The sequence below is a fragment of the Anas platyrhynchos genome, chromosome 25, assembly GCF_047663525.1.
Source record: "Anas platyrhynchos isolate ZD024472 breed Pekin duck chromosome 25, IASCAAS_PekinDuck_T2T, whole genome shotgun sequence".
NCBI classification, from domain to species: domain Eukaryota; kingdom Metazoa; phylum Chordata; class Aves; order Anseriformes; family Anatidae; genus Anas; species Anas platyrhynchos.
The window spans coordinates 1,350,301-1,376,932 of NC_092611.1; positions in this window are offsets into that span (position 1 = coordinate 1,350,301).

The window sequence follows — 26,632 nt, forward strand, 5'->3', positions numbered from 1 at the left end:
GTTTAGGGATGCTTGGAAACAGCGAACCCGGAGGGTCCAGTTGCATGTGGGGCTGCGTAAAGGCTCCCCTGGGGAGTTCACTTGTACCCAAAGCCTTCCTTTGGGGGCACTTTTGGATGGTCCAAAGTGGCTCGGAACGCATTTCCTGGGGCCTGAGTTTTCAGTCGTCTCCGATGACGGCTAGAGCTACGTTTAGGTTTGCTCAGGAACAGCGAACCCGGAGGGTCCAGTTGCATGTGGGGCTGCGTAAAGGCTCTCCTGGGGAGTTCACTTGTATCGAAAGCCTTCCTTAGGGGGGACGTTTGGATGGGCGAAAAGGGCTCGCAACGCATTTCCTGGGGCCTGATTTTTCAGTCGTCATCGATGCTGGCTAGGGATATGTTTAGGGATGCTCGGAAACAGCGAACCCGGAGGGTCCAGTTCCATGTGGGGCTGCGTAAAGGCTCCCCTGGGGAGTTCACTTGTACCCAAAGCCTTCCTTTGGGGGCACTTTTGGATGGGCGAAAAAGGCTTGCAACGCATTTCCGGGGGCCTGATTTTTCAGTTGTCTTCGATGACGGCTAGGGATATGTTTAGGGATGCTCGGAAACAGCGAACCCGGAGGGTCCAGTTGCATGTGGGGCTGCGTAAAGGCTCCCTTGGGGAGTTCACTTGTACCCAAAGCCTTCCTTTGGGGGCACTTTTGGATGGTCCAAAGGGGCTTGCAACGCGTTTCCTGGGGCCTGATTTTTCATTCGTCTTCGATGCCGGCTAGGGCTATGTTTAGGGATGCTCGGAAACAGCGAACCCGGAGGGTCCAGTTGCATGTGGGGCTGCGTAAAGGCTCCCCTGGGGAGTTCACTTGTACCCAAAGCCTTCCTTTGATGACACTTTTGGATGGTCCAAAGGGGCTTGAAACCCGTTTTCTGGGGCCCGGGTTTTCAGTCTTCTCCCATGCCGGCTAGTGATATATTTAGCGTTGTTCGGAAAAATCGAACACGGAGGGTCCAGTTGCATGTGGGGCTGCGTAAAGGCTCCCCTGGGGAGTTCACTTGTACCCAAAGCCTTCCTTTGGGGGCACTTTTGGAAGGGCGAAAAGGGCTCGGAACGCATTTCCTGGGGCCTGATTTTTCAGTCGTCTTCGATGCCAGCTCGGGCTATGTTTAGGGATGCTCAGAAACAGCGAACCCGGAGGGTCCAGTTGCATGTGGGGCTGCGTAAAGGCTCCCCTGGGGAGTTCACTTGTATCCAAAGCCTTCCTTAGGGGGGACGTTTGGATGGGCGAAAAGGGCTCGCAACGCATTTCCTGGGGCCTGATTTTTCAGTCGTCATCGATGCTGGCTAGGGCTATGTTTAGGGATGCTCGGAAACAGCGAACCCGGAGGGTCCAGTTGCATGTGGGGCTGTGTAAAGGCTCCCCTGGGGAGTTCACTTGTACCCAAAGCCTTCCTTTGGTGACACTTTTGGATGGTACAAAGGGGCTTGCAATGTGTTTCCTGTGGCCTGATATTTCAGTCGTCTTCGATGCCGGCTCGGGCTATGTTTAGGGATGCTTGGAAACAGCGAACCCGGAGGGTCCAGTTGCATGTGGGGCTGCGTAAAGGCTCCCCTGGGGAGTTCACTTGTACCCAAAGCCTTCCTTTGGGGGCACTTTTGGATGGTCCAAAGTGGCTCGGAACGCATTTCCTGGGGCCTGAGTTTTCAGTCGTCTCCGATGACGGCTAGAGCTACGTTTAGGTTTGCTCAGGAACAGCGAACCCGGAGGGTCCAGTTGCATGTGGGGCTGCGTAAAGGCTCTCCTGGGGAGTTCACTTGTATCGAAAGCCTTCCTTAGGGGGGACGTTTGGATGGGCGAAAAGGGCTCGCAACGCATTTCCTGGGGCCTGATTTTTCAGTCGTCATCGATGCTGGCTAGGGATATGTTTAGGGATGCTCGGAAACAGCGAACCCGGAGGGTCCAGTTCCATGTGGGGCTGCGTAAAGGCTCCCCTGGGGAGTTCACTTGTACCCAAAGCCTTCCTTTGGGGGCACTTTTGGATGGGCGAAAAAGGCTTGCAACGCATTTCCGGGGGCCTGATTTTTCAGTTGTCTTCGATGACGGCTAGGGATATGTTTAGGGATGCTCGGAAACAGCGAACCCGGAGGGTCCAGTTGCATGTGGGGCTGCGTAAAGGCTCCCTTGGGGAGTTCACTTGTACCCAAAGCCTTCCTTTGGGGGCACTTTTGTATGGGCGAAAAGTGCTCGGAACGCATTTCCTTTGGCCTGATTTTTCAGTCGTCTTCGATGCCGGCTAGGGCTATGTTTAGGGATGCTCGGAAACAGCGAACCCGGAGGGTCCAGTTGCATGTGGGGCTGCGTAAAGGCTCCCCTGGGGGTTCTCTTGTACCCAAAGTCTTCCTTTGGGGGCACTTTTGGATGGTCCAAAGGGGCTTGCAACGCGTTTCCTGGGGCCTGATTTTTCATTCGTCTTCGATGCCGGCTAGGGCTATGTTTAGGGATGCTCGGAAACAGCGAACCCGGAGGGTCCAGTTGCATGTGGGGCTGCGTAAAGGCTCCCCTGGGGGTTCACTTGTACCCAAAGCCTTCCTTTGATGACACTTTTGGATGGTCCAAAGGGGCTTGAAACCCGTTTTCTGGGGCCCGGGTTTTCAGTCTTCTCCCGTGCCGGCTAGTGATATATTTAGCGTTGTTCGGAAAAATCGAACACGGAGGGTCCAGTTGCATGTGGGGCTGCGTAAAGGCTCCCCTGGGGAGTTCACTTGTACCCAAAGCCTTCCTTTGGGGGCACATTTGGATGGGTGAAAAGGGCTCGCAACGCATTTCCTGGGGCCTGATTTTTCAGTCATCATCGATGCCGGCTAGGGATATGTTTAGGGATGCTCGGAAACAGCGAACCCGGAGGGTCCAGTTGCATGTGGGGCTGCGTAAAGGCTCCCCTGGGGAGTTCACTTGTACCCAAAGCCTTCCTTTGGGGGCACTTTTGGATGGTCCAAAGGGGCTCGCAACGCGTTTCCTGGGGCCTGATTTTTCAGTCGTCTCTGATGACAGCTAGTTCTACGTTTAGGTTTGCTCATGAACAGCGAACCCGGAGGGTCCAGTTGCATGTGGGGCTGCGTAAAGGCTCCCCTGGGGAGTTCACTTGTACCCAAAGCCTTCCTTTGGTGACACTTTCGGATGGTCCATAGGGGCTTGCAACGCGTTTTCTGGGGCCCGGGTTTTCAGTCTTCTCCCATGCCGGCTAGTGATATATTTAGGGTTGCTCTGAAAAATCGAACCCGGAGGGTCCAGTTGCATGTGGGGCTGCATATAGGCTCCCCTGGGGAGTTCTCTTGTACCAAAAGCCTTCCTTTGGGGGCACTTTTGGATGGTCCAAAGGGGCTCGAAACGCATTTCCTGGGGCCTGATTTTTCAGTCGTCTTCGATGACGGCTAGGGCTACGTATAGGTTTGCTCAGGAACAGCGAACCCGGAACGTCCAGTTGCATGTGGGGCTGTGTAAAAGCTCCCCTGGGGAGTTCTCTTGTACCCAAAGCACTCCTTTGGGGGCACATTTGGATGGGCGAAAAGGGCTCGTAACGCATTTCCTGGGGCCTGATTTTTCAGTCGTCATCTATGCCTAGGGCTATGTTTAGGGATGCTCGTAAACAGCGAACCCGGAGGGTCCAGTTGCATGTGGGGCTGCGTAAAGGCTCCCCTGGGGAGTTCACTTGTACCCAAAGCCTTCCTTTGGGGGCACTTTTGGATGGGCGAAAAGGGCTTGTAACGCATTTCCTGGGGCGTGATTTTTCAGTCGTCTTCGATGTCGGCAAGGTCTATGTTTAGGGATGCTCGGAAACAGCGAACCCGGAGGGTCCAGTTGCATGTGGGGCTGCGTAAAGGCTCCCCTGGGGAGTTCACTTGTACCCAAAGCCTTCCTTTGGGGGCACTTTTGGATGGGCGAAAAGGGCTCGCAACGCATTTCATGGGGCCTGATTTTTCAGTCGTCATCTATGCCGGCTATGGATATGTTTAGGGATGCTCGGAAACAGCGAACCCGGAGGGTCCAGTTGCATGTGGGGCTGCGTAAAGGCTCCCCTGGGGAGTTCTATTGTACCCAAATTCTTCCTTTGGGGGCACTTTTGGATGGGCGAAAAGGGCTCGTAACGCATTTCCTGGGGCCTGATTTTTCAGTCATCATCGATTCCGGCTAGGGCTATGTTTAGGGATGCTCGGAAACAGCGAACCCGTAGGGTCCAGTTGCATGTGGGGCTGCGTAAAGGCTCCCCTGGGGAGTTCACTTGTACCCAAAGTCTTCCTTTGGGGCATTTTTGGATGGGCGAAAAGGGCTCGTAACGCATTAACTGGGGCCTGATTTTTCAGTCGTCTTCGATGCCAGCTAGTGCTAGGTTTAGGGATGCTCGGAAACAGCGAACCCGGAGGGTCCAGTTGCATGTGGGGCTGCGTAAAGGCTCCCCTGGGGAGTTCTCTTGTACCCAAAGTCTTCCTTTGGGGGCACTTTTGGATGGGCGAAAAGGCGTCGTAACGCATTTCCTTGGGCCTGATTTTTCACTCGTCTTCGATATCGGCAAGGGCTATGTTTAGGGATGCTCGGAAACAGCGAACCCGGAGGGTCCAGTTGCATTTGTGGCTGCGTAAAGGCTCCCCTGGGGAGTTCACTTGTACCCAAAGCCTTCCTTTGGGGGCACTTTTGGATGGGCGAAAAGGGCTTGCAATGTGTTTCCTGTGGCCTGATATTTCAGTCGTCTTCGATGCCGGCTCGGGCTATGTTTAGGGATGCTCAGAAACAGCGAACCCGGAGGGTCCAGTTGCATGTGGGGCTGCGTAAAGGCTCCCCTGGGGGTTCACTTGTACCCAAAGCCTTCCTTTGGTGACACTTTTGGATGGTCCAAATGGGCTTGCAACGCATTTCATGGGGCCTGATTTTTCAGTCGTCTCCGATGACGGCTAGGGCTATGTTTAGGGATGCTCGGAAACAGCGAACCCGGAGGGTCCAGTTGCATATGGGGATGTGTAAAGGCTCCCCTGGGAACTTCAGATGTACCCAAAGCCTTCCTTTGGGGGCACTTTTGGATGGGCGAAAAGGGCTCGTAACGCATTTCCTTGGGCCTGATTTTTCAGTCGTCAGCGATGCCGGCTATGGATATGTTTAGGGATGCTCGGAAACAGTGAACCCGGAGGGTCCAGTTGCATGTGGGGCTGCGTAAAGGCACCCATGGTGAGTTCTCTTGTACCCAAACCCTTCCTTTGGGGGCACTTTTGGATGGGCGAAAAGGGCTCGCAACGCATTTCCTTGGGCCTGATTTTTCAGTCGTCTTCGATGCCAGCTAGGGCTATGTTTAGGGATGCTCGGAAAAAGCGAACACGGAGGGTCCAGTTCCATGTGGGGCTGCGTAAAGGCTCCCCTGGGGAGTTCACTTGTACCCAAATCATTCCTTTGGGGGCACTTTTGCATGGGCGAAAAGGGCTCGTAACGCATTAACTGGGGCCTGATTTTTCAGTCATCATCGATGCCGGCTAGGGCTATGTTTAGGGATGCTCGGAAACAGCGAACCCGGAGGGTCCAGTTGCATGTGGGGCTGCGTAAATGCTGCCCTAGGGAGTTCACTTGTAACCAAAGTCTTCCTTTGGGGGCACTTTTGGATGGGCGAAAAGGGCTCGTAACGCATTAACTGGGGCCTGATTTTTCAGTCGTCTTCGATGCCGGCTAATGCTAGGTTTAGGGATGCTCGGAAACAGCGAACCCGGAGGGTCCAGTTGCATGTGGGGCTGCGTAAAGGCTCCCCTGGGGAGTTCACTTGTACCCAAAGCCTTCCTTTGGGGGCACTTTTGGATGGGCGAAAAGGGCTCGTAACGCATTTCCTGGGGCCTGATTTTTCAGTCGTCTTCGATGTCGGCAAGGGCTATGTTTAGGGATGCTCGGAAACAGCAAACCCGGAGGGTCCAGTTGCATGTGGGGCTGCGTAAATGCTGCCCTGGGGAGTTCACTTGTACCCAAAGCCTTCCTTTGGGGACACTTTTGGATGGGCGAAAAGGGATTGCAAGACATTTCCTGGGGCCTGATTTTTCAGTCGTCTTCGATGCTGGCTAGGGATATGTTTAGGGATGCTCGGAAACAGCGAACCCGGAGGGTCCAGTTGCATGTGGGGCTGCGTAAAGGCTCCCCTGGGGAGTTCTCTTGTACCCAAAGTCTTCCTTTTGGGGCACTTTTGGATGGGCGAAAAGGGCTCGTAACGCATTAACTGGGGCCTGATTTTTCAGTCATCATCGATGCTGGCTAGGGCTATGTTTAGGGATGCTCGGAAACAGCGAACCCGGAGGGTCCAGTTGCATGTGGGGCTGCGTAAAGGCTCCCCTGGGGAGTTCACTTGTACCCAAAGCCTTCCTTTGGGGGCACTTTTGGATGGGCGAAAAGGGCTTGCAACGCATTTCCTGGGGCCTGATTTTTCAGTCGTCTTCGATGCTGGCAAGGGCTATGTTTAGGGATGCTCGGAAACAGCGAACCCGGAGGGTCCAGTTCCATGTGGGGCTGCGTAAAGGCTCCCCCGGGGGTTCACTTGTACCCAAAGACTTCCTTTGGTGACACTTTTGGATGGTCCAAATGTTCTTGCAACGCGTTTCCTTGGGCCTGATTTTTCAGTCGTCTCCTATGACGGCTAGGGCTATGTTTAGGTTTGCTCATGAACAGCGAACCCGGAGGGTCCAGTTGCATGTGGGGCTGCGTAAAGGCTCCCCTGGGGAGTTCACTTGTACCCAAAGCCTTCCTTTGGGGGCACTTTTGGATGGACGAAAAGGGCTTGGAACGCATTTCCTGGGGCCTGATTTTTCAGTCGTCATCGATGCCGGCTAGGGCTATGTTTAGGGATGCTCGGAAACAGCGAACCCGGAGGGTCCAGTTGCATGTGGGGCTGCGTAAAGGCTCCCCTGGGGAGTTCACTTGTACCCAAAGCCTTCCTTTGGTGACACTTTTCGATGGTCCAAAGGGGCTCGGAACGCATTTCCTGGGGCCTGATTTTTCACTAGTCTCCGATGACTGCTAGGGCTATGTTTAGGGTTGCTCGGAAACAGCGAACCCGGAGGGTCCAGTTCCATGTGGGGCTGCGTAAAGGCTCCCCTGGGGAGTTCACTTGTACCCAAAGCCTTCCTTTGGTGACACTTTTGGATGGTCCAAAGGGGCTCGCAACGCATTTCCTGGGTCCTGATTTTTCACTCGTCTCCGATGACGGCTAGGGCTACGTTTAGGTTTGCTCATGAACAGCGAACCTGGAGGGTCCAGTTGCATGTGGGGCTGCGTAAAGGCTCCCCTGGGGAGTTCACTTGTACCCAAAGCCTTCCTTTGGTGACACTTTTGGATGGTCCAAAGGGGCTTGCAAGGCGTTTTCTGGGGCCCGGGTTTTCAGTCTTCTCCCATGCCGGCTAGTGATATATATAGCGTTGCCCGGAATAATCGAACCCGGAGGGTCCAGTTGCATGTGGGGCTGCGTAAAGGCTCCCCTGGGGATTTCACTTGTACACAAAGCCTTCCTTTGGGGGCACTTTTTGATGATCCAAAGGGGCTCGGAACGCATTTCCTGGGGCCTGATTTTTCAGTCGTCTCCAATGACGGCTAGGGCTACGTTTAGTTTTGCTCAAGAACAGCGAACCCGGAGGGTCCAGTTGCATGTGGGGCTGCGTAAATGCTCCCCTGGGGAGTTCACTTGTACCGAAAGCCTTCCTTTGGGGGCACTTTTGGATGGGCGAAAAGGGCTCGCAACGCATTTCCTGGGGCCTGATTTTTCAGTCGTCATCGATGCCGGCTAGGGCTATGTTTAGGGATGCTCGGAAACAGCGAACCCGGAGGGTCCAGTTGCATGTGGGGCTGCATATAGGCTCCCCTGGGGAGTTCTCTTGTACCAAAAGCCTTCCTTTGGGGGCACTTTTGGATGGTCCAAAGGGGCTCGAAACGCATTTCCTGGGGCCTGATTTTTCAGTCGTCTTCGATGACGGCAAGGGCTACGTATAGGTTTGCTCAGGAACAGCGAACCCGGAACGTCCAGTTGCATGTGGGGCTGTGTAAAAGCTCCCCTGGGGAGTTCTCTTGTACCCAAAGCACTCCTTTGGGGGCACATTTGGATGGGCGAAAAGGGCTCGTAACGCATTTCCTGGGGCCTGATTTTTCAGTCGTCATCTATGCCTAGGGCTATGTTTAGGGATGCTCGTAAACAGCGAACCCGGAGGGTCCAGTTGCATGTGGGGCTGCGTAAAGGCTACCCTGGGGAGTTCTCTTGTACCCAACGCCTTCCTTTGGGGGCACTTTTGGATGGACGAAAGGGGCTCGCAACGCATTTCCTGGGGCCTGATTTTTCAGTCGTCTTCGATGCCGGCTAGGGCTATGTTTAGGGATGCTCGGAAACAGCGAACCCGGAGGGTCCAGTTGCATGTGGGGCTGCGTAAAGGCTCCCCTGGGGAGTTCACTTGTACCCAAAGCCTTCCTTTGGGGGCACTTTTGGATGGGCGAAAGGGGCTCGGAACGCATTTCCTGGGGCCTGATTTTTCACTTGTCTCCAAAGACGACTAGGGCTACGTTTAGGTTTGCTCATGAACAGCGAACCCGGAGGGTCCAGTTGCATGTGGGGCTGCGTAAAGGCTCCCCTGGGGAGTTCACTTGTACCGAAAGCCTTCCTTTGGTGACACTTTTGGATGGTCCAAAGGGGCTTGAAACGCGTTTTTGGGGCCCGGGTTTTCAGTCTTCTCCCGTGCCGGGTACTGATATATTTAGTGTTGCTTGGAAAAATCGAACCCCGGAGGGTCCAGTTGCATGTGGGGCTGCGTAAAGGCTCCCCTGGGGAGTTCACTTGTACCCAAAGCCTTCCTTTGGGGGCACTTTTGGATGGGCGAAAAGGGCTCACAACGCATTTTTTGGGGCCTGATTTTTCAGTCGTCTTCGATGCCGGCTAGGGCTATGTTTAGGGATGCTCGGAAACAGCGAACCCGGAGGGTCCAGTTGCATGTGGGGTTGCGTAAAGGCTCCCCTGGGGAGTTCACTTGTACCCAAAGCCTTCCTTTGGGGGCACTTTTGGATGGGTGAAAAGGGCTCGTAATTCATTTCCTGGGGCCTGATTTTTCAGTCGTCTCCGATGACGGCTAGGGATTCATTTAGGTTTTCTCAGGAACAGCAAACCCGGAGGGTCCAGTTGCATGTGGGGCTGCGTAAAGGCTCCCCTGGGGAGTTCACTTGTACCCAAAGCCTTCCTTTGGTGACACTTTTGGATGGTCCAAAGGGGCTTGCAACGCGTTTTTGGGGGCCCGGGTTTTCAGTCTTCTCCCGTGCCGGCTACTGATATATTTAGCGTTGCTCAGAAAAATCGAACCCGGAGGGTCCAGTTGCATGTGGGGCTGCGTAAAGGCTCCCCTGGTGAGTTCACTTGTATCCAAAGCCTTCCTCTGGGGGCACTTTTTTATGGGCGAAAAGGGCTCGTAACGCATTTCCTGGGGCCTGATTTTTCAGTCGTCTTCGATGCCGGCTGGGGCTATGTTTAGGGATGCTCGGAAACAGCGAACCCGGAGGGTCCAGTTGCATGTGGGGCTGCGTAAAGGCTCCCCTGGGGAGTTCACTTGTACCCAAAGCCTTCCTTTGGGGGCACTTTTGGATGGGCGAAAAGGGCTCGCAACGCATTTCCTGTGGCCTTATTTTTCATTCGTCTTTGATGCCGGCTAGGGTTATGTTTAGGGATGCTCGGAAACAGCGAACCCGGAGGGTCCAGTTGCATGTGGGGCTGCGTAAAGGCTCCCCTGGGGAGTTCACTTGAACCCAAAGCCTTCCTTTGGTGTCACTTTTGGATGGTCCAAAGGGGCTTGCAACGCGTTCTTGGGGGCCCGGGTTTTCAATCTTCTCCCGTGCCGGCTAGTGATATATTTAGCGTTGCTCTGAAAAATCGAACCCGGAGGGTCCAGTTGCATGTGGGGCTGCGTAAAGCCTCCCCTGGGGAGTTCACTTGTACCCAAAGCCTTCCTTTGCGGGCACTTTTGGATGGGTTAAAAGGGCTTGCAAAGCATTTCCTTGGGCCTGATTTTTCAGTCGTCTTCGATGACGGCTAGGGCTATGTTTAGGGATGCTCGGAAACAGCGAACCCGGAGGGTCCAGTTGCATGTGGGGCTGCGTAAAGGCTCCCCTGGGGGTTCACTTGTACCCAAAGCCTTCCTTTGGTGACACTTTTCGATGGTCCAAAGTGGCTCGAAACGCATTTCCTGGGGCCTGATTTTTCACTAGTCTCCGATGACTGCTAGGGCTATGTTTAGGGTTGCTCGGAAACAGCGAACCCGGAGGGTCCAGTTGCATATGGGGCTGCGTAAAGGCTCCCCTGGGAACTTCAGATGTACCCAAAGCCTTCCTTAGGGGGCACGTTTGGATGTTCCAAAGGGGCTCGCAACGCATTTCCTGGGTCCTGATTTTTCACTCGTCTCCGATGACAGCTAGGGCTACGTTTAGGTTTGCTCATGAACAGCGAACCTGGAGGGTCCAGTTGCATGTGGGGCTGCGTAAAGGCTCCCCTGGGGAGTTCACTTGTACCCAAAGCCTTCCTTTGGTGACACTTTTGGATGGTCCAAAGGGGCTTGCAACGCGTTTTCTGGGGCCCGGGTTTTCAGTCTTCTCCCATGCCGGCTAGTGATATATTTAGCGTTGCTCGGAATAATCGAACCCGGCGGGTCCAGTTGCATGTGGGGCTGCGTAAAGGCTCCCCTGGGGAGTTCACTTGTACCCAAAGCCTTCCTTTGGGGGCACTTTTGGATGGGCGAAAAGGGCTCGCATCGCATTTCCTGGGGCCTGATTTTTCAGTCGTCTTTGATGCCGGCTAGCGCTATCTTTAGGGATGCTCGGAAACAGCGAACCCGGAGGGTCCAGTTGCATGTGGGGCTTCGTAAAGGCTCCCTTGGGGAGTTCACTTGTACCCAAAGCCTTCCTTTGGTGACACTTTGGGATGGGCGAAAAGGGCTCGTAACGCATTTCCTGGGGCCTGATTTTTCAGTCTTCATCGATGCCGGCTAGGGCTATGTTTAGGGATGCTCGGAAACAGCGAACCCGGAGGGTCCAGTTGCATGTGGGGCTGCGTAAAGGCTCCCCTGGGGAGTTCACTTGTACCGAAAGCCTTCCTTTGGGGGCACTTTTGGATGGGCGAAAAGGGCTCGCAACGCATTTCCGGGGGCCTGATTTTTCAGTCGTCATCGATGCCGGCTACGGCTATGTTTAGGGATGCTCGGAAACAGCGAACCCGGAGGGTCCAGTTGCATGTGGGGCTGCGAGAAGGCTCCCCTGGGGAGTTCACTTGTACCCAAAGCCTTCCTTTGGGGGCACTTTTGGATGGGCGAAAAGGGCTCGCAACGCATTTCCAGGGGCCTGATTTTTCAGTCGTCATCGATGCCGGCTAGCGCTATGTTTAGGGATGCTCGGAAACAGCGAACCCGGAGGGTCCAGTTGCATGTGGGGCTTCGTAAAGGCTCCCTTGGGGAGTTCACTTGTACCCAAAGCCTTCCTTTGGTGACACTTTGGGATGGGCGAAAAGGGCTCGTAACGCATTTCCTGGGGCCTGATTTTTCAGTCTTCATCGATGCCGGCTAGGGCTATGTTTAGGGATGCTCGGAAACAGCGAACCCGGAGGGTCCAGTTGCATGTGGGGCTGCGTAAAGGCTCCCCTGGGGAGTTCACTTGTACCGAAAGCCTTCCTTTGGGGGCACTTTTGGATGGGCGAAAAGGGCTCGCAACGCATTTCCGGGGGCCTGATTTTTCAGTCGTCATCGATGCCGGCTACGGCTATGTTTAGGGATGCTCGGAAACAGCGAACCCGGAGGGTCCAGTTGCATGTGGGGCTGCGAGAAGGCTCCCCTGGGGAGTTCACTTGTACCCAAAGCCTTCCTTTGGGGGCACTTTTGGATGGGCGAAAAGGGCTCGCAACACATTTCCTGGGGCCTGATTTTTCAGTCGTCATCGATGCCGGCTAGCGCTATGTTTAGGGATGCTCGGAAACAGCGAACCCGGAGGGTCCAGTTGCATGTGGGTCTGCGTAAAGGCTCCCCTGGGGAGTTCTCTTGTACCCAAAGCCTTCCGTTGGGGGCAGTTTTGGATGGGCGAAAAGGGCTCGGAACGCATTTCCTGGGGCCTGATTTTTCTGTCGTCTTCGATGCCGGCTAGGGCTATGTTTAGGGATGCTCGGAAACAGCGAACCCGGAGGGTCCAGTTGCATGTGGGGCTGCATAAAGGCTCCCCTGGGGAGTTCACTTGTATCCAAAGCCTTCCTTTGGGGACACTTTTGGATGGTCCAAAGGGGCTCGCAACGCATTTCCTGGGGCCTGATTTTTCAGTCGTCTCCGATGACGGCTAGGGATTCGTTTAGGTTTTCTCAGGAACAGCAAACCCGGAGGGTCCAGTTGCATGTGGGGCTGCGTAAAGGCTCCCCTGGGGAGTTCACTTGTACCCAAAGCCTTCCTTTGGTGACACTTTTGGATGGTCCAAAGGGGCTTGCAACGCGTTTTTGGGGGCCCGGGTTTTCAGTCTTCTCCCGTGCCGGCTACTGATATATTTAGCGTTGCTCAGAAAAATCGAACCCGGAGGGTCCAGTTGCATGTGGGGCTGCGTAAAGGCTCCCCTGGTGAGTTCACTTGTATCCAAAGCCTTCCTCTGGGGGCACTTTTTTATGGGCGAAAAGGGCTCGTAACGCATTTCCTGGGGCCTGATTTTTCAGTCGTCTTCGATGCCGGCTGGGGCTATGTTTAGGGATGCTCGGAAACAGCGAACCCGGAGGGTCCAGTTGCATGTGGGGCTGCGTAAAGGCTCCCCTGGGGAGTTCACTTGTACCCAAAGCCTTCCTTTGGGGGCACTTTTGGATGGGCGAAAAGGGCTCGCAACGCATTTCCTGTGGCCTTATTTTTCATTCGTCTTTGATGCCGGCTAGGGTTATGTTTAGGGATGCTCGGAAACAGCGAACCCGGAGGGTCCAGTTGCATGTGGGGCTGCGTAAAGGCTCCCCTGGGGAGTTCACTTGAACCCAAAGCCTTCCTTTGGTGTCACTTTTGGATGGTCCAAAGGGGCTTGCAACGCGTTTTCTGGGGCCCGGGTTTTCAGTCTTCTCCCATGCCGGCTAGTGATATATTTAGCGTTGCTCGGAATAATCGAACCCGGCGGGTCCAGTTGCATGTGGGGCTGCGTAAAGGCTCCCCTGGGGAGTTCACTTGTACCCAAAGCCTTCCTTTGGGGGCACTTTTGGATGGGCGAAAAGGGCTCGCATCGCATTTCCTGGGGCCTGATTTTTCAGTCGTCTTTGATGCCGGCTAGCGCTATCTTTAGGGATGCTCGGAAACAGCGAACCCGGAGGGTCCAGTTGCATGTGGGGCTTCGTAAAGGCTCCCTTGGGGAGTTCACTTGTACCCAAAGCCTTCCTTTGGTGACACTTTGGGATGGGCGAAAAGGGCTCGTAACGCATTTCCTGGGGCCTGATTTTTCAGTCTTCATCGATGCCGGCTAGGGCTATGTTTAGGGATGCTCGGAAACAGCGAACCCGGAGGGTCCAGTTGCATGTGGGGCTGCGTAAAGGCTCCCCTGGGGAGTTCACTTGTACCGAAAGCCTTCCTTTGGGGGCACTTTTGGATGGGCGAAAAGGGCTCGCAACGCATTTCCGGGGGCCTGATTTTTCAGTCGTCATCGATGCCGGCTACGGCTATGTTTAGGGATGCTCGGAAACAGCGAACCCGGAGGGTCCAGTTGCATGTGGGGCTGCGAGAAGGCTCCCCTGGGGAGTTCACTTGTACCCAAAGCCTTCCTTTGGGGGCACTTTTGGATGGGCGAAAAGGGCTCGCAACGCATTTCCAGGGGCCTGATTTTTCAGTCGTCATCGATGCCGGCTAGCGCTATGTTTAGGGATGCTCGGAAACAGCGAACCCGGAGGGTCCAGTTGCATGTGGGTCTGCGTAAAGGCTCCCCTGGGGAGTTCTCTTGTACCCAAAGCCTTCCTTTGGGGGCACTTTTGGATGGGCGAAAAGGGCTCGGAACGCATTTCCTGGGGCCTGATTTTTCTGTCGTCTTCGATGCCGGCTAGGGCTATGTTTAGGGATGCTCGGAAACAGCGAACCCGGAGGGTCCAGTTGCATGTGGGGCTGCATAAAGGCTCCCCTGGGGAGTTCACTTGTATCCAAAGCCTTCCTTTGGGGACACTTTTGGATGGTCCAAAGGGGCTAGCAACGCATTTCCTGGGGCCTGATTTTTCAGTCGTCTCCGATGACGGCTAGGGATTCGTTTAGGTTTTCTCAGGAACAGCAAACCCGGAGGGTCCAGTTGCATGTGGGGCTGCGTAAAGGCTCCCCTGGGGAGTTCACTTGTACCCAAAGCCTTCCTTTGGTGACACTTTTGGATGGTCCAAAGGGGCTTGCAACGCGTTTTTGGGGGCCCGGGTTTTCAGTCTTCTCCCGTGCCGGCTACTGATATATTTAGCGTTGCTCAGAAAAATCGAACCCGGAGGGTCCAGTTGCATGTGGGGCTGCGTAAAGGCTCCCCTGGTGAGTTCACTTGTATCCAAAGCCTTCCTCTGGGGGCACTTTTTTATGGGCGAAAAGGGCTCGTAACGCATTTCCTGGGGCCTGATTTTTCAGTCGTCTTCGATGCCGGCTGGGGCTATGTTTAGGGATGCTCGGAAACAGCGAACCCGGAGGGTCCAGTTGCATGTGGGGCTGCGTAAAGGCTCCCCTGGGGAGTTCACTTGTACCCAAAGCCTTCCTTTGGGGGCACTTTTGGATGGGCGAAAAGGGCTCGCAACGCATTTCCTGTGGCCTTATTTTTCATTCGTCTTTGATGCCGGCTAGGGTTATGTTTAGGGATGCTCGGAAACAGCGAACCCGGAGGGTCCAGTTGCATGTGGGGCTGCGTAAAGCCTCCCCTGGGGAGTTCACTTGAACCCAAAGCCTTCCTTTGGTGTCACTTTTGGATGGTCCAAAGGGGCTTGCAACGCGTTCTTGGGGGCCCGGGTTTTCAATCTTCTCCCGTGCCGGCTAGTGATATATTTAGCGTTGCTCTGAAAAATCGAACCCGGAGGGTCAAGTTGCATGTGGGGCTGCGTAAAGCCTCCCCTGGGGAGTTCACTTGTACCCAAAGCCTTCCTTTGCGGGCACTTTTGGATGGGTTAAAAGGGCTTGCAAAGCATTTCCTTGGGCCTGATTTTTCAGTCGTCTTCGATGACGGCTAGGGCTATGTTTAGGGATGCTCGGAAACAGCGAACCCGGAGGGTCCAGTTGCATGTGGGGCTGCGTAAAGGCTCCCCTGGGGGTTCACTTGTACCCAAAGCCTTCCTTTGGTGACACTTTTCGATGGTCCAAAGGGGCTCGAAACGCATTTCCTGGGGCCTGATTTTTCACTAGTCTCCGATGACTGCTAGGGCTATGTTTAGGGTTGCTCGGAAACAGCGAACCCGGAGGGTCCAGTTGCATATGGGGCTGCGTAAAGGCTCCCCTGGGAACTTCAGATGTACCCAAAGCCTTCCTTAGGGGGCACGTTTGGATGTTCCAAAGGGGCTCGCAACGCATTTCCTGGGTCCTGATTTTTCACTCGTCTCCGATGACAGCTAGGGCTACGTTTAGGTTTGCTCATGAACAGCGAACCTGGAGGGTCCAGTTGCATGTGGGGCTGCGTAAAGGCTCCCCTGGGGAGTTCACTTGTACCCAAAGCCTTCCTTTGGTGACACTTTTGGATGGTCCAAAGGGGCTTGCAACGCGTTTTCTGGGGCCCGGGTTTTCAGTCTTCTCCCATGCCGGCTAGTGATATATTTAGCGTTGCTCGGAATAATCGAACCCGGCGGGTCCAGTTGCATGTGGGGCTGCGTAAAGGCTCCCCTGGGGAGTTCACTTGTACCCAAAGCCTTCCTTTGGGGGCACTTTTGGATGGGCGAAAAGGGCTCGCATCGCATTTCCTGGGGCCTGATTTTTCATTCGTCTTCGATGCCGGCTAGGGCTATGTTTAGGGATGCTCGGAAACAGCGAACCCGGAGGGTCCAGTTGCATGTGGGGCTGCGTAAAGGCTCCCCTGGGGAGTTCACTTGTACCCAAAGCCTTCCTTTGATGACACTTTTGGATGGTCCAAAGGGGCTTGAAACCCGTTTTCTGGGGCCCGGGTTTTCAGTCTTCTCCCATGCCGGCTAGTGATATATTTAGCGTTGTTCGGAAAAATCGAACACGGAGGGTCCAGTTGCATGTGGGGCTGCGTAAAGGCTCCCCTGGGGAGTTCACTTGTACCCAAAGCCTTCCTTTGGGGGCACTTTTGGATGGTCCAAAGTGGCTCGGAACGCATTTCCTGGGGCCTGATTTTTCAGTCGTCTCCGATGACGGCTAGGGCTACGTTTAGGTTTGCTCAGGAACAGCGAACCCGGAGGGTCCAGTTGCATGTGGGGCTGCGTAAAGGCTCCCTTGGGGAGTTCACTTGTACCCAAAGCCTTCCTTTGGGGGCACTTTTGGATGGGCGAAAAGGGCTCGTAACGCATTTCCTGGGGCCTGATTTTTCAGTCGTCTTCGATGACGGCTAGGGATATGTTTAGGGATGCTCGGAAACAGCGAACCCGGAGGGTCCAGTTGCATGTGGGGCTGCGTAAAGGCTCCCCTGGGGAGTTCACTTGTACCCAAAGCCTTCCTTTGGGGGCACTTTTGGATGGGCGAAAAGGGCTCGCAACGCATTTCCTGGGGCCTGATTTTTCAGTCGTCTTCGATGACGGCTAGGGATATGTTTAGGGATGCTCGGAAACAGCGAACCCGGAGGGTCCAGTTTCATATGGGGCTGCGTAAAGGCTCCCCTATGGAGTTCACTTTTACCCAAAGCCTTCCTTTGGTGACACTTTTGGATGGTCCAAAGGGGCTTGAAACGCGTTTCCTGGAGCCTGATTTTTCAGTCGTCTTCGATGCCGGCCAGGGATATGTTTAGGGATGCTCGGAAACAGGGAACCCGGAGGGTCCAGTTGCATGTGGGGCTGCGTAAAGGCTCCCCTGGGGAGTTCAATTGTACCCAAAGCCTTCCTTTGGTGACACTTTGGGATGGGCGAAAAGGGCTTGCAACGCGTTTTCTGGGCCCCGGGTTTTCAGTATTCTCCCATGGCTGCCAGGGATATGTTTAGGGATGCTCGAAAACAGCGAACCCGGAGGGTCCAGTTGCATGTGGGGCTGCGTAAAGGCTCCCCTGGGGAGTTCACTTGTACCCAATGTCTTCCTTTGGGGGCACTTTTGGATGGGCGAAAAGGGCTCGGAACGCATTTCCTGGGGCCTGATTTTTCAGTCGTCTTCGATGCCGGCTAGGGCTATGTATAGGGATGCTCGGAAACAGCGAACCCGGAGGGTCCAGTTGCATGTGGGGCTGCGTAAAGGCTCCCCTGGGGAGTTCACTTGTACCCAAAGCCTTCCTTTGGTGACACTTTTGGATGGTACAAAGGGGCTTGCAATGTGTTTCCTGTGGCCTGATATTTCAGTCGTCTTCGATGCCGGCTCGGGCTATGTTTAGGGATGCTCAGAAACAGCGAACCCGGAGGGTCCAGTTGCATGTGGGGCTGCGTAAAGGCTCCCCTGGGGAGTTCACTTGTATCGAAAGCCTTCCTTAGGGGGGACGTTTGGATGGGCGAAAAGGGCTCGCATCGCATTTCCTCGGGCCTGATTTTTCAGTCGTCATCGATGCTGGCTAGGGCTATGTTTAGGGATGCTCGGAAACAGCGAACCCGGAGGGTCCAGTTGCATGTGGGGCTGCGTAAAGGCTCCCCTGGGGAGTTCACTTGTACCCAAAGCCTTCCTTTGGTGACACTTTTGGATGGTCCAAAGGGGCTTGCAACGCGTTTCCTGGGGCCTGATTTTTCATTCGTCTTCGATGCCGGCTAGGGCTATGTTTAGGGATGCTCGGAAACAGCGAACCCGGAGGGTCCAGTTGCATGTGGGGCTGCGTAAAGGCTCCCCTGGGGAGTTCACTTGTACCCAAAGCCTTCCTTTGATGACACTTTTGGATGGTCCAAAGGGGCTTGAAACCCGTTTTCTGGGGCCCGGGTTTTCAGTCTTCTCCCATGCCGGCTAGTGATGTATTTAGCGTTGTTCGGAAAAATCGAACACGGAGGGTCCAGTTGCATGTGGGGCTGCGTAAAGGCTCCCCTGGGGAGTTCACTTGTACCCAAAGCCTTCCTTTGGGGGCACTTTTGGATGGTCCAAAGTGGCTCGGAACGCATTTCCTGGGGCCTGAGTTTTCAGTCGTCTCCGATGACGGCTAGGGCTACGTTTAGGTTTGCTCAGGAACAGCGAACCCGGAGGGTCCAGTTGCATGTGGGGCTGCGTAAAGGCTCCCCTGGGGAGTTCACTTGTACCCAAAGCCTTCCTTTGGGGGCACTTTTGGATGGGCGAAAAGGGCTCGGAACGCATTTCCTGGGGCCTGATTTTTCAGTCGTCTTCGATGCCAGCTCGGGCTATGTTTAGGGATGCTCAGAAACAGCGAACCCGGAGGGTCCAGTTGCATGTGGGGCTGCGTAAAGGCTCCCCTGGGGAGTTCACTTGTATCCAAAGCCTTCCTTAGGGGGGACGTTTGGATGGGCGAAAAGGGCTCGCAACGCATTTCCTGGGGCCTGATTTTTCAGTCGTCATCGATGCTGGCTAGGGATATGTTTAGGGATGCTCGGAAACAGCGAACCCGGAGGGTCCAGTTGCATGTGGGGCTGCGTAAAGGCTCCCCTGGGGAGTTCTCTTGTACCCAAAGCCTTCCTTTGGGGGCACTTTTGGATGGGCGAAAAAGGCTTGCAACGCATTTCCTGGGGCCTGATTTTTCAGTTGTCTTCGATGACGGCTAGGGATATGTTTAGGGATGCTCGGAAACAGCGAACCCGGAGGGTCCAGTTGCATGTGGGGCTGCGTAAAGGCTCCCTAGCGGAGTTCACTTGTACCCAAAGCCTTCCTTTGGGGGCACTTTTGTATGGGCGAAAAGGGCTCGGAACGCATTTCCTGGGGCCTGATTTTTCAGTCGTCTTCGATGCCGGCTAGGGATATGTTTAGGGATGCTCGGAAACAGCGAACCCGGAGGGTCCAGTTGCATGTGGGGCTGCGTAAAGGCTCCCCTGGGGGTTCTCTTGTACCCAAAGTCTTCCTTTGGGGGCACTTTTGGATGGTCCAAAGGGGCTTGCAACGCGTTTCCTGGGGCCTGATTTTTCATTCGTCTTCGATGCCGGCTAGGGCTATGTTTAGGGATGCTCGGAAACAGCGAACCCGGAGGGTCCAGTTGCATGTGGGGCTGCGTAAAGGCTCCCCTGGGGAGTTCACTTGTACCCAAAGCCTTCCTTTGATGACACTTTTGGATGGTCCAAAGGGGCTTGAATCCCGTTTTCTGGGGCCCGGGTTTTCAGTCTTCTCCCATGCCGGCTAGTGATATATTTAGCGTTGTTCGGAAAAATCGAACACGGAGGGTCCAGTTGCATGTGGGGCTGCGTAAAGGCTCCCCTGGGGAGTTCACTTGTACCCAAAGCCTTCCTTTGGGGGCACTTTTGGATGGTCCAAAGTGGCTCGGAACGCATTTCCTGGGGCCTGAGTTTTCAGTCGTCTCCGATGACGGCTAGGGCTACGTTTAGGTTTGCTCAGGAACAGCGAACCCGCAGGGTCCAGTTGCATGTGGGGCTGCGTAAAGGCTCCCCTGGGGAGTTCACTTGTACCCAAAGCCTTCCTTTGGTGACACTTTTGGATGGTACAAAGGGGCTTGCAATGTGTTTCCTGTGGCCTGATATTTCAGTCGTCTTCGATGCCGGCTCGGGCTATGTTTAGGGATGCTCAGAAACAGCGAACCCGGAGGGTCCAGTTGCATGTGGGGCTGCGTAAAGGCTCCCCTGGGGAGTTCACTTGTATCGAAAGCCTTCCTTAGGGGGGACGTTTGGATGGGCGAAAAGGGCTCGCATCGCATTTCCTCGGGCCTGATTTTTCAGTCGTCATCGATGCTGGCTAGGGCTATGTTTAGGGATGCTCGGAAACAGCGAACCCGGAGGGTCCAGTTGCATGTGGGGCTGCGTAAAGGCTCCCCTGGGGAGTTCACTTGTACCCAAAGCCTTCCTTTGGTGACACTTTTGGATGGTCCAAAGGGGCTTGCAACGCGTTTCCTGGGGCCTGATTTTTCATTCGTCTTCGATGCCGGCTAGGGCTATGTTTAGGGATGCTCGGAAACAGCGAACCCGGAGGGTCCAGTTGCATGTGGGGCTGCGTAAAGGCTCCCCTGGGGAGTTCACTTGTACCCAAAGCCTTCCTTTGATGACACTTTTGGATGGTCCAAAAGGGCTTGAAACCCGTTTTCTGGGGCCCGGGTTTTCAGTCTTCTCCCATGCCGGCTAGTGATATATTTAGCGTTGTTCGGAAAAATCGAACACGGAGGGTCCAGTTGCATGTGGGGCTGCGTAAAGGCTCCCCTGGGGAGTTCACTTGTACCCAAAGCCTTCCTTTGGGGGCACTTTTGGATGGTCCAAAGTGGCTCGGAACGCATTTCCTGGGGCCTGAGTTTTCAGTCGTCTCCGATGACGGCTAGGGCTACGTTTAGGTTTGCTCAGGAACAGCGAACCCGGAGGGTCCAGTTGCATGTGGGGCTGCGTAAAGGCTCCCCTGGGGAGTTCACTTGTACCCAAAGCCTTCCTTTGGGGGCACTTTTGGATGGGCGAAAAGGGCTCGGAACGCATTTCCTGGGGCCTGATTTTTCAGTCGTCTTCGATGCCAGCTCGGGCTATGTTTAGGGATGCTCAGAAACAGCGAACCCGGAGGGTCCAGTTGCATGTGGGGCTGCGTAAAGGCTCCCCTGGGGAGTTCACTTGTATCCAAAGCCTTCCTTAGGGGGGACGTTTGGATGGGCGAAAAGGGCTCGCAACGCATTTCCTGGGGCCTGATTTTTCAGTCGTCATCGATGCTGGCTAGGGATATGTTTAGGGATGCTCGGAAACAGCGAACCCGGAGGGTCCAGTTGCATGTGGGGCTGCGTAAAGGCTCCCCTGGGGAGTTCACTTGTACCCAAAGTCTTCCTTTGGGGGCACTTTTGGATGGGCGAAAAAGGCTTGCAACGCATTTCCAGGGGCCTGATTTTTCAGTCGTCTTCGATGCCGGCTAGGGATATGTTTAGGGATGCTCGGAAACAGCGAACCCGGAGGGTCCAGTTGCATGTGGGGCTGCGTAAAGGCTCCCCTGGGGGTTCTCTTGTACCCAAAGTCTTCCTTTGGGGGCACTTTTGGATGGTCCAAAGGGGCTTGCAACGCGTTTCCTGGGGCCTGATTTTTCATTCGTCTTCGATGCCGGCTAGGGCTATGTTTAGGGATGCTCGGAAACAGCGAACCCGGAGGGTCCAGTTGCATGTGGGGCTGCGTAAAGGCTCCCCTGGGGAGTTCACTTGTACCCAAAGCCTTCCTTTGATGACACTTTTGGATGGTCCAAAGGGGCTTGAATCCCGTTTTCTGGGGCCCTGGTTTTCAGTCTTCTCCCATGCCGGCTAGTGATATATTTAGCGTTGTTCGGAAAAATCGAACACGGAGGGTCCAGTTGCATGTGGGGCTGCGTAAAGGCTCCCCTGGGGAGTTCACTTGTACCCAAAGCCTTCCTTTGGGGGCACTTTTGGATGGTCCAAAGTGGCTCGGAATGTATTTCCTGGGGCCTGAGTTTTCAGTCGTCTCCGATGACGGCTAGGGCTACGTTTAGGTTTGCTCAGGAACAGCGAACCCGGAGGGTCCAGTTGCATGTGGGGCTGCGTAAAGGCTCCCTTGGGGAGTTCACTTGTACCCAAAGCCTTCCTTTGGGGGCACTTTTGTATGGGCGAAAAGGGCTCGCAACGCATTTCCTGGGGCCTGATTTTTCAGTCGTCTTCGATGCCGGCAAGGGATATGTTTAGGGATGCTCGGAAACAGCGAACCCGGAGGGTCCAGTTGCATATGGGGCTGCGTAAAGGCTCCCCTGGGGAGTTCACTTGTACCCAAAGCCTTCCTTTGGTGACACTTTTGGATGGTCCAAAGGTTCTTGCAACGCGTTCCCTTGGGCCTGATTTTTCAGTCGTCTTCGATGCCGGCCAGGGATATGTTTAGGGATGCTCGGAAACAGCGAACCCGGAGGGTCCAGTTGCATGTGGGGCTGCGTAAAGGCTCCCCTGGGGAGTTCACTTGTACCCAAAGCCTTCCTTTGGTGACACTTTGGGATGCGCGAAAAGGGCTTGCAACGCGTTTTCTGGGGCCCGTGTTTTCAGTATTCTCCCATGGCTGCTAGGGCTATGTTTAGGGATGCTCGAAAACAGCGAACCCGGAGGGTCCAGTTGCATGTGGGGTCGCGTAAAGGCTCCCCTGGGGAGTTCACTTGTACCTAAAGCCTTCCTTTGGTGACACTTTTGGATGGTCCAAAGGGGCTTGAAACCCGTTTTCTGGGGCCCGGGTTTTCAGTCTTCTCCCATGCCGGCTAGTGATATATTTAGCGTTGTTCGGAAAAATCGAACACGGAGGGTCCAGTTGCATGTGGGGCTGCGTAAAGGCTCCCCTGGGGAGTTCACTTGTATCCAAAGCCTTCCTTTGGGGGCACTTTTGGATGGGTGAAAAGGGCTCGCAACGCATTTCCTGAGGCCTGATTTTTCATTCGTCTCCGATGACGGCTAGGGCTACGTTTAGGTTTACTCAGGAACAGCGAACCCGGAGGGTCCAGTTGCATGTGGGGCTGCGTAAAGGCTCCCCTGGGGAGTTCACTTGTACCCAAAGCCTTCCTTTGGGGGCACTTTTGGATGGGCGAAAAGGGCTCGGAACGCATTTCCTGGGGCCTGATTTTTCAGTCGTCTTCGATGCCAGCTCGGGCTATGTTTAGGGATGCTCAGAAACAGCGAACCAGGAGGGTCCAGTTGCATGTGGGGCTGCGTAAAGGCTCCCCTGGGGAGTTCACTTGTATCCAAAGCCTTCCTTAGGGGGGACGTTTGGATGGGCGAAAAGGGCTCGCAACGCATTTCCTGGGGCCTGATTTTTCAGTCGTCATCGATGCTGGCTAGGGATATGTTTAGGGATGCTCGGAAACAGCGAACCCGGAGGGTCCAGTTGCATGTGGGGCTGCGTAAAGGCTCCCCTGGGGAGTTCACTTGTACCCAAAGCCTTCCTTTGATGACACTTTTGGATGGTCCAAAGGGGCTTGAAACCCGTTTTCTGGGGCCTGATTTTTCATTCGTCTTCGATGCCGGCTAGGGCTATGTTTAGGGATGCTCGGAAACAGCGAACCCGGAGGGTCCAGTTGCATGTGGGGCTGCGTAAAGGCTCCCCTGGGGAGTTCACTTGTACCCAAAGCCTTCCTTTGATGACACTTTTGGATGGTCCAAAGGGGCTTGAATCCCGTTTTCTGGGGCCCGGGTTTTCAGTCTTCTCCCATGCCGGCTAGTGATATATTTAGCGTTGTTCGGAAAAATCGAACACGGAGGGTCCAGTTGCATGTGGGGCTGCGTAAAGGCTCCCCTGGGGAGTTCACTTGTACCCAAAGCCTTCCTTTGGTGACACTTTTGGATGGTCCAAAGGGGCTTGCAACGCGTTTCCTGGGGCCTGATTTTTCATTCGTCTTCGATGCCGGCTAGGGCTATGTTTAGGGATGCTCGGAAACAGCGAACCCGGAGGGTCCAGTTGCATGTGGGGCTGCGTAAAGGCTCCCCTGGGGAGTTCACTTGTACCTAAAGCCTTCCTTTGATGACACTTTTGGATGGTCCAAAGGGGCTTGAAACCCGTTTTCTGGGGCCCGGGTTTTCAGTCTTCTCCCATGCCGGCTAGTGATATATTTAGCGTTGTTCGGAAAAATCGAACACGGAGGGTCCAGTTGCATGTGGGGCTGCGTAAAGGCTCCCCTGGGGAGTTCACTTGTATCCAAAGCCTTCCTTTGGGGGCACTTTTGGATGGGTGAAAAGGGCTCGCAACGCATTTCCTTGGGCCTGATTTTTCATTCGTCTCCGATGACGGCTAGGGCTACGTTGAGGTTTGCTCAGGAACAGCGAACCCGGAGGGTCCAGTTGCATGTGGGGCTGCGTAAAGGCTCCCCTGGGGAGTTCACTTGTACCCAAAGCCTTCCTTTGGTGACACTTTTGGATGGTACAAAGGGGCTTGCAATGTGTTTCCTGTGCACTGATATTTCAGTCGTCTTCGATGCCGGCTAGGGCTATGTTTAGGGATGCTTGGAAACAGCGAACCCGGAGGGTCCAGTTGCATGTGGGGCTGCGTAAAGGCTCCCCTGGGGAGTTCACTTGTACCCAAAGCCTTCCTTTGGGGGCACTTTTGGATGGTCCAAAGTGGCTCGGAACGCATTTCCTGGGGCCTGAGTTTTCAGTCGTCTCCGATGACGGCTAGGGCTACGTTTAGGTTTGCTCAGGAACAGCGAACCCGGAGGGTCCAGTTGCATGTGGGGCTGCGTAAAGGCTCCCCTGGGGAGTTCACTTGTACCCAAAGCCTTCCTTTGGGGGCACTTTTGGATGGGCGAAAAGGGCTCGGAACGCATTTCCTGGGGCCTGATTTTTCAGTCGTCTTCGATGCCAGCTCGGGCTATGTTTAGGGATGCTCAGAAACAGCGAACCCGGAGGGTCCAGTTGCATGTGGGGCTGCGTAAAGGCTCCCCTGGGGAGTTCACTTGTACCCAAAGCCTTCCTTTGGGGGCACTTTTGGATGGGCGAAAAGTGCTCGGAACGCATTTCCTGGGGCCTGATTTTTCAGTCGTCTTCGATGCCAGCTCGGGCTATGTTTAGGGATGCTCAGAAACAGCGAACCCGGAGGGTCCAGTTGCATGTGGGGCTGCGTAAAGGCTCTCCTGGGGAGTTCACTTGTATCGAAAGCCTTCCTTAGGGGGGACGTTTGGATGGGCGAAAAGGGCTCGCAACGCATTTCCTGGGGCCTGATTTTTCAGTCGTCTTCGATGCCGGCTAGGGCTATGTTTAGGGATGCTCGGAAACAGCGAACCCGGAGGGTCCAGTTGCATGTGGGGCTGCGTAAAGGCTCCCCTGGGAGTTCACTTGTACCCAAAGCCTTCCTTTGGTGACACTTTTGGATGGTCCAAAGGGGCTTGAAACCCGTTTTCTGGGGCCCGGGTTTTCAGTCTTCTCCCATGCCGGCTAGTGATATATTTAGCGTTGTTCGGAAAAATCGAACACGGAGGGTCCAGTTGCATGTGGGGCTGCGTAAAGGCTCCCCTGGGGAGTTCACTTGTACCCAAAGCCTTCCTTTGGGGGCACATTTGGATGGGTGAAAAGGGCTCGCAACGCATTTCCTGGGGCCTGATTTTTCAGTCATCATCGATGCCGGCTAGGGATATGTTTAGGGATGCTCGGAAACAGCGAACCCGGAGGGTCCAGTTGCATGTGGGGCTGCGTAAAGGCTCCCCTGGGGAGTTCACTTGTACCCAAAGCCTTCCTTTGGGGGCACTTTTGGATGGTCCAAAGGGGCTCGCAACGCGTTTCCTGGGGCCTGATTTTTCAGTCGTCTCTGATGACAGCTAGTTCTACGTTTAGGTTTGCTCATGAACAGCGAACCCGGAGGGTCCAGTTGCATGTGGGGCTGCGTAAAGGCTCCCCTGGGGAGTTCACTTGTACCCAAAGCCTTCCTTTGGTGACACTTTCGGATGGTCCATAGGGGCTTGCAACGCGTTTTCTGGGGCCCGGGTTTTCAGTCTTCTCCCATGCCGGCTAGTGATATATTTAGGGTTGCTCTGAAAAATCGAACCCGGAGGGTCCAGTTGCATGTGGGGCTGCGTATAGGCTCCCCTGGGGAGTTCTCTTGTACCCAAAGCCTTCCTTTGGGGGCACTTTTGGATGGTCCAAAGGGGCTCGAAACGCATTTCCTGGGGCCTGATTTTTCAGTCGTCTTCGATGACGGCTAGGGCTACGTTTAGGTTTGCTCAGGAACAGCGAACCCGGAACGTCCAGTTGCATGTGGGGCTGTGTAAAAGCTCCCCTGGGGAGTTCTCTTGTACCCAAAGCACTCCTTTGGGGGCACATTTGGATGGGCGAAAAGGGCTCGTAACGCATTTCCTGGGGCCTGATTTTTCAGTCGTCATCTATGCCTAGGGCTATGTTTAGGGATGCTCGGAAACAGCGAACCCGGAGGGTCCAGTTGCATGTGGGGCTGCGTAAAGGCTCCCCTGGGGAGTTCACTTGTACCCAAAGCCTTCCTTTGGTGACACTTTTGGATGGTCCAAAGGGGCTTGCAACGCGTTTCCTGGGGCCTGATTTTTCATTCGTCTTCGATGCCGGCTAGGGCTATGTTTAGGGATGCTCGGAAACAGCGAACCCGGAGGGTCCAGTTGCATGTGGGGCTGCGTAAAGGCTCCCCTGGGGAGTTCACTTGTACCCAAAGCCTTCCTTTGATGACACTTTTGGATGGTCCAAAGGGGCTTGAAACCCGTTTTCTGGGGCCCGGGTTTTCAGTCTTCTCCCATGCCGGCTAGTGATATATTTAGCGTTGTTCGGAAAAATTGAACATGGAGGGTCCAGTTGCATGTGGGGCTGCGTAAAGGCTCCCCTGGGGAGTTCACTTGTATCCAAAGCCTTCCTTTGGTGACACTTTTGGATGGTCCAAAGGGGCTTGCAAGGCGTTTTCTGGGGCCCGGGTTTTCAGTCTTCTCCCATGCCGGCTAGTGATATATTTAGCGTTGCTCGGAATAATCGAACCCGGAGGGTCCAGTTGCATGTGGG